General features: G+C 35.9%; 1 non-coding gene across 1 annotated transcript in view; it reads right to left on the bottom strand.

The window, feature by feature from the left end:
- TRNAM-CAU (transfer RNA methionine (anticodon CAU)) overlaps nt 1–65 on the bottom strand; it is a 74-nt gene extending 9 nt beyond the window's left edge. The window contains exon 1 of the tRNA in view: nt 1–65. This exon is cut by the window's left edge and continues 9 nt beyond it. This is a non-coding gene — a tRNA (tRNA-Met).
- Nucleotides 66–5000: the final 4935 nt, after the last annotated feature.

Below are 5000 nucleotides of genomic sequence, written 5' to 3'. Positions count from 1 at the left end.
TAGGAATTGAACCTACGAATTCGCCAATTATGAGTTGGGCGCTTTAACCATTCAGCCATGGATGCTTAGCGGGAATCCTCGTACATGGTGAATAACCAAATTCCAATTGAAGTGAAATCTTTCGGATAAATCAATGCAATTAGGAGGATTCGATGAAAGGACATCAATTCAAATCCTGGATTTTCGAATTGAGAGAGATATTGAGAGAAATCAAGAATTCTCGCTATTTCTTAGATTCATGGACCCAATTCAATTCAGCGGGATTTTTCATTCATATTTTTTTCCATCAAGAGAGTTTTATAAAACTCTTGGACTCCCGAATTTGGAGTATCCTACTTTCACGCAATTCACAGGGTTCAACAAGCAATCGATATTTCACGATCAAGTATGTAGTACTCTTTGTAGTAGCGGTCCTTATATATCGTATTAACAATCGAAAAATGGTCGAAAGAAAAAATCCCTATTTGACAAGGCTTCTTCCTATACCTATGAATTCCATTGGACCCAAAAATGATACATTGGAAGAATCATCTGAGTCTTCCAATATCAATAGGTTGATTGTTCCGCTCCTGTATCTTCCAAAAGGAAAAAAGATCTCTGAGAGTTCTTTCCTGGATCCGAAAGAGAGTACTCGGGTTCTCCCAATAACTAAAAAGTATATCATGCCTGAATTTAACTGGGATTCGCGGTGGTGGAGGAACTGGATAGGAAAAAAGAGCGATTCTAGTTGTAAGATATCTAATGAAACCATCGCTGGAATTGAGATCTCATTCAAAGAGAAAGATATCAAATATCTGGAGTTCCTTTTTGTATATTATATGGATGATCCGATCCGTAAGGACCATGATTGGGAATTTTTTGATCGTCTTTCCCCGAGAAAGAGGCGAAACATAATCAACTTGAATTCGGGACAGCTATTCGAAATCTTAGTGAAAGACTGGATTTATTATCTCATGTTTGCTTTTCGTGAAAAAATACCAAAGGAAGTGGAGGGTTTCTTCAAACAACAAGGGACTGGGTCAATTATTCAATCAAATGATATTGAGCATGTTTCGCATCTCTTCTTGAGAAACAAGCGGGCTATTTCTTTGCAAAATTGTGCTCAATTTCATATGTGGCAATTCCGTCAAGATCTCTTCGTTAGTTGGGGGAAGAGTCCGCACGAATCGGATTTTTTGAGGAACATGTCACGAGAGAATTGGATTTGGTTAGACAATGTGTGGTTGGGAAACAAGGATCGGTTTTTTAGCAAGGTACGGAATGTATCATCAAATCTTCAATATGATTCCACGAGATCTAGTTTCATTCAAGTAACGGATTCTAGCCAATTGAAAGGATCTTCTGATCAATCCAAGGATTCTTTCGATTCCATTAGGAATGAGGATTCGAAATATCACACATTGATCAATCAAAGAGAGATTCAACAACTAAAAGAAAGATCGATTCTTTGTTGGGATCCTTCCTTTCTTCAAACGGAACGAACAGAGATAGAATCAGAGCGATTCCTTAAAATCCTTTCTGGATATTCCTCAATGTGCCGACTATTCATGGAACGTGAGAAGCAGATGAATAATCATCTGCTTCCGGAAGAAATCGAAGAATTTTTTGGGAATCCTGCAAGAGCCACTCGTTCTTTTTTCTCTGACAGATGGTCAGAACTTCATCTGGGTTCGAATCCTACTGATAGGTCTACTAGAGATCAGAAATTGTTGAAAAAAGAACAAAAGAAACATCTTGCTTTTTCCAGGCGATCGGAAAAGAAAGAAATAGTGAATTTATTCAAGATAATTATGTACTTACAAAATACCGTCTCAATTCATCCTATTTCATCCTATCGAGGATGTGATATGGTTCCAAAGGGTGAACTGGACAGTTCCAATAAGATTTCATTCTTGAACAAAAATCCATTTTGGGGTTTATTTCATCTATTCCATGACCGGAACAGGGGGAGATACACGTTACACCACGATTTTGAATCAGAAGATATATTTCAAGAAATGGCAGATCTATTCACTCTATCAATAACCGAGCCGGATCTGGTGTATCATAAGGAATTTGATTTTTCTATGGATTCCTCCGGATTGGATCAAAAACATTTCTTGAATGAGTTATTGAACTCCAGGGATGAATCGAAAAAGCACTCTTTATTGGTTCTACCTCCTCTTTTTTATGAAGAGAATGAATCTTTTTATCGAAGGATCATAAAAAAATGGGTCCAGACCTCTTGCGGAAATAATGTGGAAGATCCAAAACCTAAAATAGTTGTATTTGCTAGCAACAACATAATGGAGGCAGTCAATCAATATAGATTGATCCGAAATCTGATTCAAATCCAATATAGCACCCATGGTTACATAAGAAATGTATTGAATCGATTCAATTGCAACTTCGAATATGGAATTCAAAGGTATCAAATAGGAAATGATACTCTGAATCATCGAACTAGAATGAAATACACGATCAACCAACATTTATCAAATTTGAAAAAGAGTCAGAAGAAGTGGTTCGATCCTCTTATTTTGATTTCTCGAACGGAGAGATCTATGAATTGGGATCCTAATGTATATAGATACAAATGGTCCAATGGGAGCAAGAATTTCCAGGAACATTTGGACTATTTCATTTCTGAGCAGAATAGCCGTTTTCAAGTAGTGTTCGATCGATTACATATTAATCAATATTCGATTGATTGGTCTGAGGTTATCGACAAAAAAGATTTGTCTAAGTCACTTTGTTTATTTTTGTCCAAGTTACTTCTTTTTTTGCCCAAGTTTCTTCTCTTTTTGTCTAACTCACTTCCTTCTTTTTTATTTGTGAGTTTTGGGGGTATCCCCATTCATAGGTCCGAGATCCACATCTATGAATTGAAAGGTCCGAATGATCCACTCTGTAATCAGTTATTAGAATCAATAGGTCTTCAAATCTTTCATTTGAAAAAAAGGAAACCCTTATTATTGGATGACCAAGATACTTCCCAAAAATCGAAATTCTTGATCAATGGAGGAACAATATCACCATTTTTGTTCAATAAGATACCAAAGTGGATGATTGACTCATTCCATACTAGAAAGAATCGCAGGAAATCTTTTGATAACACAGATTCCTATTTCTCAATGATATCCCACGATCCAGACAATTGGCTGAATCCCGTGAAACCATTTCATAGAAGTTCATTGATATACTATTTTTATAAAGCAAATCGACTTCGATTCTTGAATAATCAATATCACTTCTGCTTCTATTGTAACAAAAGATTCCCTTTTTATGTGGAAAAGGCCCGTATCAATAATTATGATTTTACGTATGGACAATTCCTCAAAATCTTGTTCATTCGCAACAAAATCTTTTCTTTTTGCGATGGTCAAAAAAAACATGCTTTTTTGAAGAGAGATACTATTTCACCAATCGAGTTACAGGTATCTAACATATTGATACCTAACGATTTTCCGCAAAGTGGCGACGAAGGGTATAACTTCTACAAATCTTTCCATTTTCCAATTCGATACGATCCATTCGTTCGTGGAGCTATTTACTCGATCGCAGACATTTCTGGAACACCTCTAACAGAGGGACAAATAGTCCATTTTGAAAAAACTTATTGTCAACCTCTTTCAGATATGAATATACCTGATTCAGAAGGGAAGAACTTGTATCAGTATCTCAATTTCAATTCAAACATGGGTTGGATTCACACTCCATGTTCTGAGAAATATTTACCATCCGAAAAAAGGAAAAAACGGAGTTCTTGTCTACAAAAATGCCTTGAGAAAGGTCAGATGTATAGAACCTTTCAACAAGATAGTGTTTTTTTCAACTCTCTCAAAATGGAATCTATTCCAAACATATATACCATGGTTCCTTACCTCGACGGGGTACAAATATCTAAATTTCATATTTTTAGATACTTTTTCAGACCTATTGCCGATACTAAGTAGCAGCCAAAAATTTGTATCCATTTTTCATGATATTATGCATGGGTCAGATATATTATGGCGAATTCGTCAGATTCCATTGTGTCTTCCACAATGGAATCTGATAAGTGAGATTCCGGGTAATTGTTTCCATAATCTTCTTCTGTCCGAAGAAATGACTCATCGAAATAATGAGTTACTATTGATATCGACACATCTGAGATCGCTAAATGTTCAGGAGTTCTTCTATTCAATCCTTTTCCTTCTCCTTGTTGCTGGATATCTCGTTCGTACACATCTTCTCTTTGTTTCTCGAGTCTATAGTGAGTTACAGACAGAGTTCGAAAAGGTAAAATCTTTGATGATTCCATCATACATGATTGAGTTGCGAAAACTTCTGGATAGGTATCCTACATCTGAACTGAATTCTTTCTGGTTAAAGAATATCTTTCTAGTTGCTCTGGAACAATTAGGAGATTCTCTAGAAGAAATACGGAGTTTTGCTTTTGGTAGCAACATGCTATGGGGTGGTGGTCCCGCTTATGGGGTCAAATCCATACGTTCTAAGAATAAATATTGGAATCTCATCGATCTCATAAGTATTATACCAAATCCCATCAATCGAATCGCTTTTTCGAGAAATACGAGACATCTAAGTCATCCAAGTAAAGCAATCTATTCCTTGATAAGAAAAATAAAAAACGTGAATGGTGATTGGATTGATGATCAAATAGAATCCTGGGTCTCGAACACTGATTCGATTGATGATAAAGAAAAAGAATTCTTGGTTCAGTTTTCTACCTTAACAACAGAAAAAAGGATTGATCAAATTCTATTGAGTCTTACTCATAGTGATCTTTTATCAAAGAATAACTCTGGTTATCAAATAAGTGAACAACCGGGAGCAATTTACTTACGATACTTAGTTGACATTCAAAAAAAGTATCTAATGATTTATGAATTCAATACATCCTGTTTAGTAGAAAGACGTATATTCCTTGCTAATTATCAGACAATTACTTATTCACACACCTTGTGGGGGGCTAATAGTTTGCATTTCCCATCTCATGGAAAACCCTTTTCGCTCCG

This window comes from Vigna unguiculata, unplaced genomic scaffold (genome assembly GCF_037176805.1).
Source record: "Vigna unguiculata cultivar grain cowpea cultivar isolate G323 ecotype 2 unplaced genomic scaffold, ASM3717680v1 ptg000106l, whole genome shotgun sequence".
NCBI lineage: Eukaryota > Viridiplantae > Streptophyta > Magnoliopsida > Fabales > Fabaceae > Vigna > Vigna unguiculata.
The sequence above is the reverse complement of the archived record's forward strand: the minus strand, read 5'-3'. Positions and strand labels throughout refer to the sequence as shown.